Source organism: Bombina bombina, chromosome 3 (assembly GCF_027579735.1).
Source record: "Bombina bombina isolate aBomBom1 chromosome 3, aBomBom1.pri, whole genome shotgun sequence".
Taxonomy (NCBI): domain Eukaryota; kingdom Metazoa; phylum Chordata; class Amphibia; order Anura; family Bombinatoridae; genus Bombina; species Bombina bombina.
This window is the reverse complement of record NC_069501.1, coordinates 784,177,986-784,190,059: the sequence shown is the minus strand read 5'-3', so window position 1 is coordinate 784,190,059 and position 12,074 is coordinate 784,177,986. Positions and strand designations below refer to the sequence as shown.

Sequence of the window (12,074 nt, the reverse complement as noted above, 5' to 3'; positions counted from 1 at the left end):
AAAATATTTACAAACATAAGAAAAATATTACAACAATTTTAAACTAATTACACCTACTCTAAGCCCCCTAATAAAATAACAAAGCCCCCCAAAATAAAAAATTCCCTACCCTATTCTAAATTAAAAAAGTTACAAGCTCTTTTACCTTACCAGCCCTGAACAGGGCCCTTTGCGGGGCATGCCCCAAGAATTTCAGCTCTTTTGCCTGTAAAAAAAAACATACCATACCCCCCCCCAACATTACAACCCACCACCCACATACCCCTAATCTAACCCAAACCCCCCTTAAATAAACCTAACACTAAGCCCCTGAAGATCTTCCTACCTTGTCTTCACCATACCAGGTTCACTGATCCAATCAGCCAATCAGATTGAGCTCGCATTCTATTGGCTGATCGGAACAGCCAATAGAATGCGAGCTCAATCTGATTGGCTGATTGGATCAGCCAATCGGATTGAACTTGATTCTGATTGGCTGATTCCATCAGCCAATCAGAAAATTCCTACCTTAATTCCGATTGGCTGATAGAATCCTATCAGCCAATCGGAATTCGAGGGACGCCATCTTGGATGACGTCCCTTAAAGGAACCGTCATTCGTCGGGAGACAACGGAAGAAGAGGATGGATCCGCGTCGCCTGCTTCAAGATGGACCCGCTCCGCACCGGATGGAAGAAGATTGAAGATGCCGCTTGGAGAAGATGTTTGCCGGTCCGGATGTCCTCTTCTTGCCGGATAGGAGGAAGACTTTGGAGCCTCTTCTGGACCTCTTCAGCACCGGATGATGGATCGCCAACCCCCGCTTGGGTTGTATGAAGATGTTGGAGCCAGGACGGATCGGTGAACCTGGTATGGTGAAGACAAGGTAGGAAGATCTTCAGGGGCTTAGTGTTAGGTTTATTTAAGGGGGGTTTGGGTTAGATTAGGGGTATGTGGGTGGTGGGTTGTAATGTTGGGTTGGGGTATGGTATGTTTTATTTTACAGGCAAAAGAGCTGAAATTCTTGGGGCATGCCCTGCAAAGGGCCCTGTTCAGGGCTGGTAAGGTAAAAGAGCTTGTAACTTTTTAAATTTAGAATAGGGTAGGGAATTTTTTATTTTGGGGGGCTTTGTTATTTTATTAGGGGGCTTAGAGTAGGTGTAATTAGTTTAAAATTGTTGTAATATTTTTCTTATGTTTGTAAATATTTTATTATTTTTTGTAACTTAGTTCTTTTTTTTTTTTTGTACTTTAGCTAGTTTATTTAATTGTATTTATTTGTAGCAATTGTATTTAATTAATTTATTGATAGTGTAGTGTTAGGTTAATTGTAGGTAATTGTAGGTAGTTTATTTAATTAATTTATTGATAGGGTAGTGTTAGGTTTAATTATATCTTAGGTTAGGATTTATTTTACAGGTAAATTTGTTATTATTTTAACTAGGTAGCTATTAAATAGTTCTTAACTATTTAATAGCTATTGTACCTGGTTAAAATAATTACAAAGTTGCCTGTAAAATAAATATTAATCCTAAAATAGCTATAATATAATTATAATTTATATTGTAGCTATATTAGGATTTATTTTACAGGTAAGTATTTAGCTTTAAATAGGAATCATTTATTTAATAAGAGTTAATTTATTTCGTTAGATGTAAATTATATTTAAGTTAGGGGGGTGTTAGTGTTAGGGTTAGACTTAGCTTTAGGGGTTAATCAATTTATTAGAGTAGCGGTGAGCTCCGGTCGTCAGATTAGGGGTTAATAATTGAAGTTAGGTGTCGGCGATGTTAGGGAGGGCAGATTAGGGGTTAATACTATTTATGATAGGGTTAGTGAGGCGGGTTAGGGGTTAATAACTTTATTATAGTAGCGCTCAGGTCCGCTCGGCAGATTAGGGGTTAATAAGTGTAGGCAGGTGTCGGCGACGTTGAGGGGGGCAGATTAGGGGTTAATAAATATAATATAGGGGTCGGCGGTGTTAGGGGTAGCAGATTAGGGGTACATAAGGATAACGTAGGTGGCGGCGCTTTGCGGTCGGAAGATTAGGGGTTAATTATTTTAAGTAGCTGGCGGCGACGTTGTGGGGGGCAGGTTAGGGGTTAATAAATGTAATACAGGGGTCGGCGGGGTTAGGGGCAGCAGATTAGGGGTACATAAGTATAACGTAGGTGGCGGTCGGCAGATTAGGGGTTAAAAATTTAAATCGAGTGGCGGCGATGTGGGGGGAGCTCGGTTAGGGGTACATAGGTAGTTTATGGGTGTTAGTGTACTTTAGAGTACAGTAGTTAAGAGCTTTATGAACCGGCGTTAGCCAGAAAGCTCTTAACTCCTGCTATTTTCAGGCGGCTGGAATTTTGTCGTTAGAGCTCTAACGCTCACTTCAGAAACGACTCTAAATACCAGCGTTAGAAAGATCCCATTGAAAAGATAGGATACGCAAATGGCGTAGGGGGATCTGCGGTATGGAAAAGTCGCGGCTGAAAAGTGAGCGTTAGACCCTTTAATCACTGACTCCAAATACCGGCGGTAGCCTAAAACCAGCGTTAGGAGCCTCTAACGCTGGTTTTGACGGCTACCGCCGAACTCCAAATCTAGGCCTCAGTGAGGGCAAACTCAAAAACAGGTTAGACCTTACAGACATCCTAGGTGGTTTTTGTTAGGTGGTTTTTGTTAGGTGGCTAAAATATAACCAAGTTCACCATTTTCTCCATACCCACCCTCTCAAACAGTCACTTACAAGAAATCTCACACCCTTTGAACAGACATGCGCTATGACAAGTTCAGCACATCACACCTTATCATGGGCTAAGAGACTCCTAGTTAATGCACAGAGCTCGAAACTTCCTGATTATATAGAAAGCTGGCATAGGGAATTGAATAAGACTATCACAGAAGCAGAGTGGGTTAAAATTTTTAATAATACAAGAAAATCTTCATCCTCAGCTAGATTTTTAGAGACAAATTACAAACTCCTGACTAGGTGGTACTTGACACCTACCAGACTTAAATGCATTTTCCCTGCCTCGTCAGACCTTTGTTGGAGGGGTTGTGGGGAAAGGGGGACGATGACACACATATGGTGGGCATGTCCTAAATTGTCACCTTTTTGGCAGGGCATACAGAATATCCTAAAAGTCATAATGGGGCGGGGGGATTCCTATCAGCTAGACCCGACAACGGCCCTACTGAATCTGTTACCTAAATGTAAATGTAAATTAAGAACACGACTAATTCAGTTGGCATTGAATTCTGCTAGGTCCTTAGTCGCTAGGCTCTGGAAATCTCAAATCTCCCCGACCCTAAAGGACTGGCACTCTCACATGACAGATACCTTGAGAATGGAAGAATATGGTTTCTTTAAATCGAATAGGTTAGAATTCTTCCATGATTTAAAATTCATCTGGGACGAAATCCAAAATGATCTGAGGATAGAAGGGGGGAGCTTTACACAAGTTACAGGAGTGACCTAGGAGGAATGACAGGCCTAGTGTTATCTTAGAGAGGTATGGCTGACGTGGTCCCACCCCTGCCTGATACTCTAATAATGACCTCTTTAGCTTAGCACTTCTCTCAAAGGTTGATAGTTAAATACAAAGCCGAGGGATACCACTAGATGTGTAGAATATATACAAAGTGATCTTAAATTAAGAAATTTCGGCATAGTTTTGTTGTTGTTTGAGTTATGTTTTGTACATTGGTGTCATTGTCAATCACCATGCATTTATATGGAGTGGGGCTACTGTTATCAAATGGACTTATCACGGACAGTCTAGCTCTACTATTTAATTTTACTATATGGGAGTTCGTTCTCCTTTCTTTTGGAGACTGATGGTTTCTCCCTCTTTTGTTTCTGTTTAAACTTTTGTATCAACAATGACATCCTTTTGTACCATGCTGCTAAATAATGATAATAAAAATGAATAAATAAAAATAAAAAATAAAAAAATAAATACAAACTTTCCTGTGAAATAAAAAATAAAATCTAAGCTAGCTACAATGTAACTATTAGTTATATTGTAGCTAGCTTAGGGTTTATTTTATAGGTAAGAATTTAGTCTTAAATAGGTATTATTTAGTTAATGATAGTAATTTGTATTTAGATTTATTTTAATTACATTAAAGTTAGGGGGTGTTAGGGTTAGACTTAGGGTTAGGTTTAGAGGTTTATAACTTTAGTATAGTGGGAGCGATTTTGGGGGCGGCAGATTAGGGGTTAATAATTTTATTTTAGTGTTTGCAATGCGGGAGGGCCTCGGTTTAGGGGTTAATAGGTAGTTTATGGGTGTTAGTGTACTTTTTAGCACTTTAGTTATGAGCTTTATGTTACGGCTTTGTAGCGTAAAACTCATAACTACTGACTTTCAGTTTACGGTACGAATCTTGACGGTATCGGGTGTACCGCTCACTTTTTTGCCGGACAGGTAAACTCGTAATACCGGCGCTATGGAATTCCCATAGAAAAATGACTTTTTAAAAGCTGCGGTAGTTACGTTGCGTTATGGCCAAAATAGTGTGCGGTGCACCTATACCTGCAAAACTCGTAATAGCAGTGGTAGTGAAAAAGAGCCATAACAATGCTTTTTCACTCATACCGCAAAACTCGTAATCTAGCCGATTGTTTGGTTAGATAAAATAATTAAACCAGAAAAAAGCCAATTATTGGCCTAATTTGACTAATGAGAAAACAGTTACCATACTTAAATGAGTTAAGTTTTTTTTATTGTCATATTTTTGTCAGCTTCGAGATGAACTCCAGGTAAAGGGTCTCCAAAAATTAGTCATCAGAACCCACTGACAAGCTAGATTTTAAAGCCAAAATATATAATCAGCTGCTTAGTAGTTAGTTTGATATACTACAGAGATATGTAGAGATTTTTAAAAACATTTTAAATTAATAATTTCTACTAAATTGGCTGCAAGAAATAAGAACATAGCTATGATTTCTCTTGTTAAGTGTATCCAGTCCACGGATCATCCATTACTTGTGGGATATTCTTCTTCCCCAACAGGAAGTTGCAAGAGGATAACCCACAGCAGAGCTGCTATATAGCTCCTCCCCTAACTGCCATATCCAGTCATTCTCTTGCAACTCTCAACAAAGATGGACGTAGTAAGAGGAGAGTGGTGTATTATAGTTAGTTTCTTAACTTCAATCAAAAGTTTGTTATTTTTAAATGGTACCGGAGTGTACTGTTTTATCAAAGGCAGCATTAGAAGAAGAATCTGCCTGTGATTTCTATGATCTTAGCAGAAGTAACTAAGATCCATTGCCGTTCTCACATATTCTGAGGAGTGAGGTAACTTCAGAGAGGGAATGGCGTGCAGGTCTTCCTGCAATAAGGTATGTGCAGTAAACATATTTCTAGGGATGGAACTTGCTAGAAAAATGCTGCTGATACCGGATTAATGTAAGTTAAGCCTAAATGCAGTGATTTAATAGCGACTGGTATCAGGCTTATTAATAGAGATACATACTCTTATAAAAGTGTAATATAAAACGTTTGCTGGCATGTTTAATCGTTTTTATATATGCTTTGGTGATAAAACTTATTGGGGCCTAGTTTTTTCCACATGGCTGGCTTTATTTTTGCTAGAAAGTTTCCTGAGGCTTTTCCACTGTTATAGTATAAAAGTTACAGTTGGTTCAGTTAAAATTACAAACTGTGACATTCAGCTTCACTTAGCAGTCCCCTGCATGCTATAGGACATCTCTGATGGGCTCAAAAGGCTTCAAAAGTAGGAGCTGTGGCAGTTGTTATGACTGTTTAAAAAACATATTTTTCGTTTTGTTAATCTGTTTTTTGTATTAAGGGGTTAATCATCCATTTGCAAGTGGGTGCAATGCTCTGCTTGTTACATACACTGTAAAAACTTCGTTAGTGTAACTGCCTTTTTTTCACTGTTATTTCAAATTTTGCCAAAATTTGTTTCTCTTAAAGGCACAGTAACGTTTTTTATATTGCTTGTTAACTTTGTTTAAAGTGTTTTCCAATCTTTCTAGTCTCATTGCTAGTCTGTACAAACATGTCTGACACAGAGGAAACTACTTGCTCATTATGTTTAAAAGCCATGGTGGAGCCCCATAGGAGATTGTGTACTAAATGTATTGATTTCACCTTAATCAGTAAAGATCAGTCTTTATCTATAAAAGAATCGTCACCAGAGGGGTCTGTCGAGGGGGAAGTTATGCCGACTAACTCTCCCCACGTGTCGGACCCTTCGCCTCCCGCTCGAGGGACGCACGCTAATATGGCGCCAAGTACATCAGGGATGCCCATAGCGATTACTTTGCAGGACATGGCTGCAATCATAAATAATACCCTGTCACAGGTATTAGCCAGATTGTCTGAATTGAGAGGCAAGCGCGATAGCTCTGGGGTTAGACGAGATACAGAGCGCGTAAGAGCCATGTCTGATACTGCGTCACAATATGCAGAACCTGAGGACGGAGAGCTTCAGTCTGTGGGTGACGTCTCTGAATCGGGGAGACCTGATTCAGAGATTTCTCATTTTAAATTTAAGCTTGAGAACCTCCGTGTGTTACTTGGGGAGGTATTAGCTGCTCTGAATGACTGTGACACAATTGCAGTCCCAGAGAAATTGTGTAGGCTGGATGAATACTATGCAGTGCCGGTGAGTACTGATGTTTTTCCAATACCTAAAAGGCTTACAGAAATTATTAGTAAGGAGTGGGATAGACCCGGTGTGCCCTTTTCCCCACCTCCTATATTTAGAAAAATGTTTCCAATAGATGCCACTACACGGGACTTATGGCAGACAGTACCTAAGGTGGAGGGAGCAGTTTCTACTTTAGCAAAGCGTACCACTATCCCGGTTGAGGACAGTTGTGCTTTTTCAGATCCAATGGATAAAAAATTAGAGGGTTACCTTAAGAAAATATTTATTCAACAAGGTTTTATTTTACAGCCCCTTGCATACATTGCGCCTGTCACTGCTGCGGCGGCGTTCTGGTTTGAGGCCCTGGAAGAGGCCATCCATACAGCTCCATTGACTGAAATTATTTACAAGCTTAGAACACTTAAGCTAGCTAACTCATTTGTTTCTGATGCCATTGTTCATTTGACTAAACTAACGGCTAAGAATTCCGGATTCGCCATCCAGGTGCGTAGGGCGCTATGACTTAAATCTTGGTCAGCTGATGTGACTTCAAAGTCTAAATTACTTAACATTCCTTTCAAGGGGCAGACCTTATTCGGGCCTGGTTTGAAAGAAATTATTGCTGACATTACTGGAGGTAAGGGTCATACCCTTCCTCAGGACAGGGCTAAATCAAGGGCCAAACAGTCTAATTTTCGTGCCTTTCGAAATTTCAAGGCAGGTGCAGGATCAGCTCCCTCTACTTCAAAACAAGAGGGAACTTTTCCTCAATCTAAGCAGGCCTGGAAACCTACCCAGTCCTGGAACAAGGGCAAGCAGGCCAGAAAGCCTGCTGCTGCCTCCAAGACAGCATGAAGGAGCGGCCCCCTATCCGACAACGGATCTAGTAGGGGGCAGACTCTCTCTCTTCGCCCAGGCGTGGGCAAGAGATGTTCAGGATCCCTGGGCGTTGGAGATCATATCTCAGGGATATCTTCTGGACTTCAAAGCTTCTCCCCCACAAGGGAGATTTCACCTTTCAAGATTATCTGCAAACCAGATAAAGAAAGAGGCATTCCTAAGCTGCGTGCAAGACCTCCTTGTAATGGGAGTGATCCATCCAGTTCCGCGGACGGAACAAGGACAGGGGTTTTATTCAAATCTGTTTGTGGTTCCCAAAAAAGAGGGAACCTTCAGACCAATTTTGGATCTAAAGATCCTAAACAAATTCCTCAGAGTTCCATCATTCAAGATGGAAACTATTCGGACCATTTTACCCATGATCCAAGAGTGTCAGTACATGACCACAGTGGACTTAAAGGATGCCTACCTTCACATTCCGATCCACAAGAATCATCATCGGTTCCTTAGGTTTGCCTTTCTAGACAGGCATTACCAGTTTGTAGCTCTTCCATTCGGGTTGGCTACAGCCCCAAGAATTTTTACAAAGGTTCTGGGCTCACTTCTGGCGGTTCTAAGACCGCGAGGCATAGCGGTGGCTCCTTACCTAGACGACATCCTGATACAGGCGTCAAGCTTTCAAATTGCCAAGTCTCATACAGAGATAGTTCTGGCATTTCTGAGGTTGCATGGGTGGAAAGTGAACGAAGAAAAGAGTTCTCTATCTCCTCTCACAAGGGTTTCCTTCCTAGGGACTCTGATAGATTCTATAGAAATGAAAATTTACCTGACGGAGTCCAGGTTATCAAAACTTGTAAATGCTTGCCATGTTCTTCACTCCATTCCGCGCCCCACGGTGGCTCAGTGCATGGAAGTAATCGGCTTAATGGTAGCGGCGATGGACATAGTGCCATTTGCGCGCCTGCATCTCAGACCGCTGCAATTATGCATGCTCAGTCAGTGGAATGGGGATTACACAGATTTGTCCCCTCTACTAAATCTGGATCAGGAAACCAGAGATTCTCTTCTCTGGTGGTTATCTCGGGTCCATCTGTCCAAAGGTATGACCTTTCGCAGGCCAGATTGGACCATTGTAACAACAGACGCCAGCCTTCTAGGTTGGGGTGCAGTCTGGAACTCCCTGAAGGCTCAGGGTTCATGGACTCAGGAGGAGAAACTCCTCCCAATAAATATTCTGGAGTTAAGAGCAATATTCAATGCTCTTCTAGCTTGGCCTCAGTTAGCAACACTGAGGTTCATCAGATTTCAGTCGGACAACATCACGACTGTGGCTTACATCATCCATCAAGGGGGGACCAGGAGTTCCCTAGCGATGTCAGAAGTCTCCAAGATAATTCGCTGGGCAGAGACTCACTCTTGCCACCTATCAGCGATCCATATCCCAGGGGTAGAGAACTGGGAGGCGGATTTTCTAAGTCGTCAGACTTTTCATCCGGGGGAGTGGGAACTCCATCCAGAGGCGTTTGCTCAATTGGTTCTCCGTTGGGGCAAACCAGAACTGGATCTCATGGTGTCTCGCCAGAACGCGAAGCTTCCTTGTTACGGATCCAGGTCCAGGGACCCAGAAGCGGCACTGATAGATGCTCTAGCAGCGCCTTGGTTCTTCAACCTGGCCTATGTGTTTCAACCGTTTCCTCTGCTCCCTCGTCTGATTGCCAAAATCAAACAGGAGAGAGCATCGGTGATATTGATAGCGCCTGCGTGGCCACACAGGACCTGGTATGCAGAGCTAGTGGACATGTCATCCTTTCCACCATGGACTCTGCCTCTGAGACAAGACCTTCTAATACAAGGTCCTTTCAATCATCCGAATCTACTTTCTCTGAGACTGACTGCATGGAGATTGAACGCTTGATCCTATCAAAGCGTGGCTTCTCCGAGTCAGTAATTGATACCTTAATACAGGCACGAAAGCCTGTCACCAGGAAAATTTACCACAAGATTTGGCGTAAATATCTTCATTGGTGTGAATCCAAGAATTACTCATGGAGTAGGGTTAGGATTCCTAGGATATTGTCCTTCCTCCAAGAGGGTTTGGACAAAGGACTATCATCTAGTTCTTTAAAGGGACAGATTTCTGCTCTGTCTATTCTTTTACACAAGCGTCTGGCAGAAGTTCCAGACGTTCAGGCATTTTGTCAGGTTTTAGTTAGAATTAAGCCTGTGTTTAAACCTGTTGCTCCCCCATGGAGCTTAAACTTGGTTCTAAAAGTTCTTCAAGGGGTTCCGTTTGAACTCCTTCATTCTATTGATATTAAACTTCTATCATGGAAAGTTCTTTTTCTGATGGCTATTTCCTCGGCTCGAAGAATCTCGGAGTTATCTGCCTTACATTGTGATTCTCCTTATCTGATCTTTCATTCAGATAAAGTAGTTCTGCGTACAAAACCTGGGTTTTTACCTAAGGTGGTTTCTAACAAGAATATCAATCAAGAGATTGTTGTTCCATCATTATGCCCTAATCCTTCTTCAAAGAAGGAACGTCTTTTGCATAATTTAGACGTAGTCCGTGCATTGAAGTTTTTACTTGCAGGCTACTAAAGATTTTCGCCAAACATCTCACCTGTTTGTTATTTACTCTGGACAGAGGAGAGGTCAAAAGGCCTCGGCAACCTCTCTTTCTTTTTGGCTTTGGAGTATAATCCGTTTAGCATATGAGACTGCTGGACAGCAGCCCCCTGAAAGAATTACAGCTCATTCTACTAGAGCTGTGGCTTCTACCTGGGCCTTTAAAAATGAGGCCTCTGTTGAACAGATTTGCAAGGCTGCGACTTGGTCTTCGCTTCATACCTTTTCAAAATTTTACAAATTTGATACTTTTGCTTCTTCGGAGGCTGTTTTTGGGAGAAAGGTTCTACAGGCAGTGGTTCCTTCCGTTTAAGTTCCTGCCTTGTCCCTCCCATCATCCGTGTACTTAAGCTTTGGTATTGGTATCCCACAAGTAATGGATGATCCGTGGACTGGATACACTTAACAAGAGAAAACATAATTTATGCTTACCTGATAAATTTATTTCTCTTGTAGTGTATCCAGTCCACGGCCCGCCCTGTCCTTTTAAGGCAGGTCTAAATTTTAATTAAACTTCAGTCACCACTGCACCCTATGGTTTCTCCTTTCTCGGCTTGTTTCGGTCGAATGACTGGATATGGCAGTTAGGGGAGGAGCTATATAGCAGCTCTGCTGTGGGTTATCCTCTTGCAACTTCCTGTTGGGGAAGAAGAATATCCCACAAGTAATGGATGATCCGTGGACTGGATACACTACAAGAGAAATAAATTTATCAGGTAAGCATAAATTATGTTTTTTTTTCCCCACTTTTAAATCTACGAACTACAGTTCAATTTCTTTCAACTGGAAAGGAAGAGTATCCATAACCAGGAGTCAGCTCGTAGGCTAAGTAAATTCCAGCCTAGAAACAAAGAAACAGATTTTGAAAGTGGATAAGAACCATAGGCCCAACAAGTTTGTCCAATATTTCATAAAAGTATAATCTTATCATGTTTGTAGGATAGCTTTATGCTTATCCCTGGCATTATTGTCATTACCACCTCTTGTATAAGATATAAATGTGTATTAATGTGTTTATATGTGTATATGTATGTGTGCATGTAAAAATACATATTTAAACATATAAATACACATACAGTATATACATACATATAGGAGCACTTTTTTTATTAAAACACTTTGTCATATACCATATCCCTTTTAACCCTTTTAAAATATTTTTATTAATATTTATATGATATATTTTTATTAATAAGTGTATATATGTGTTTAATACTTTATTTTAATGTGTTTTGTACATTTTTTTTTAACCCTTACGCCTCGAGCGCATGCTATAACTTTCAGCTTGTAACACCAGCACAAATTAGCTTGCTATAGGGTGTGCTTGAGCAAAGACGAGCATGCTAAACCATCTCACTTTAACATGCTTTACCATGGAGTTGTAATATCAAAGTTGCTGTCTAATTTTAGTGCAGTTCATCGATATTTTTTTATTGCAGCTCGTTATTATTAGCTGGTATTTTTAAAGTTTAGATCAGTGTAGATAATAAAGAAAAATATAGAAATTTCAAGTGCATGTTATGTTGAAGCACTTAACTATGTTGAATGTAATTATAAAGAAATCATAATTTAAAATTAACCCTCTCATCGTATGTTTCTGAGTTCTGTCTAATTATTTAAACAAACGTAGTCTAATTATCACGGCCGTTATATTTTTCCTGTGAAAGGTGGCAACCCTATCCTCAAGCTGTATGTCGGAGTATGGAGAAGTTGCAGATTATTACCATTTATGTTTGTCTTCCCGTATAATTATTGAATAAGAACAGTTTAAGAGCAGGATAAGTGTACGGTAGATGTTTTTGGAAAATTGGTTTAATATCACATACCCATTTGCTCTTGATTTGGTTATTTTACATTTGTTTCCTATATATGGAGATAAAATATGGTTATCAAATTCTAATGGCAATTAAAGTCTGGATTATTTTATTGTATAATAGTTTATAACTGTAATACAATTACAAAGAATTAAACATTATTAATATTTAAATTTAATAGGATGTTTCACAA

General features: G+C 40.4%; 1 protein-coding gene across 1 annotated transcript in view; it reads left to right on the top strand.

The window, feature by feature from the left end:
- The window catches only part of UPF3A (UPF3A regulator of nonsense mediated mRNA decay), a 326,304-nt gene that overhangs the window by 189,983 nt on the left and 124,247 nt on the right, over nt 1-12,074 (top strand). The gene's annotated exons all lie outside the window — the stretch shown is intronic.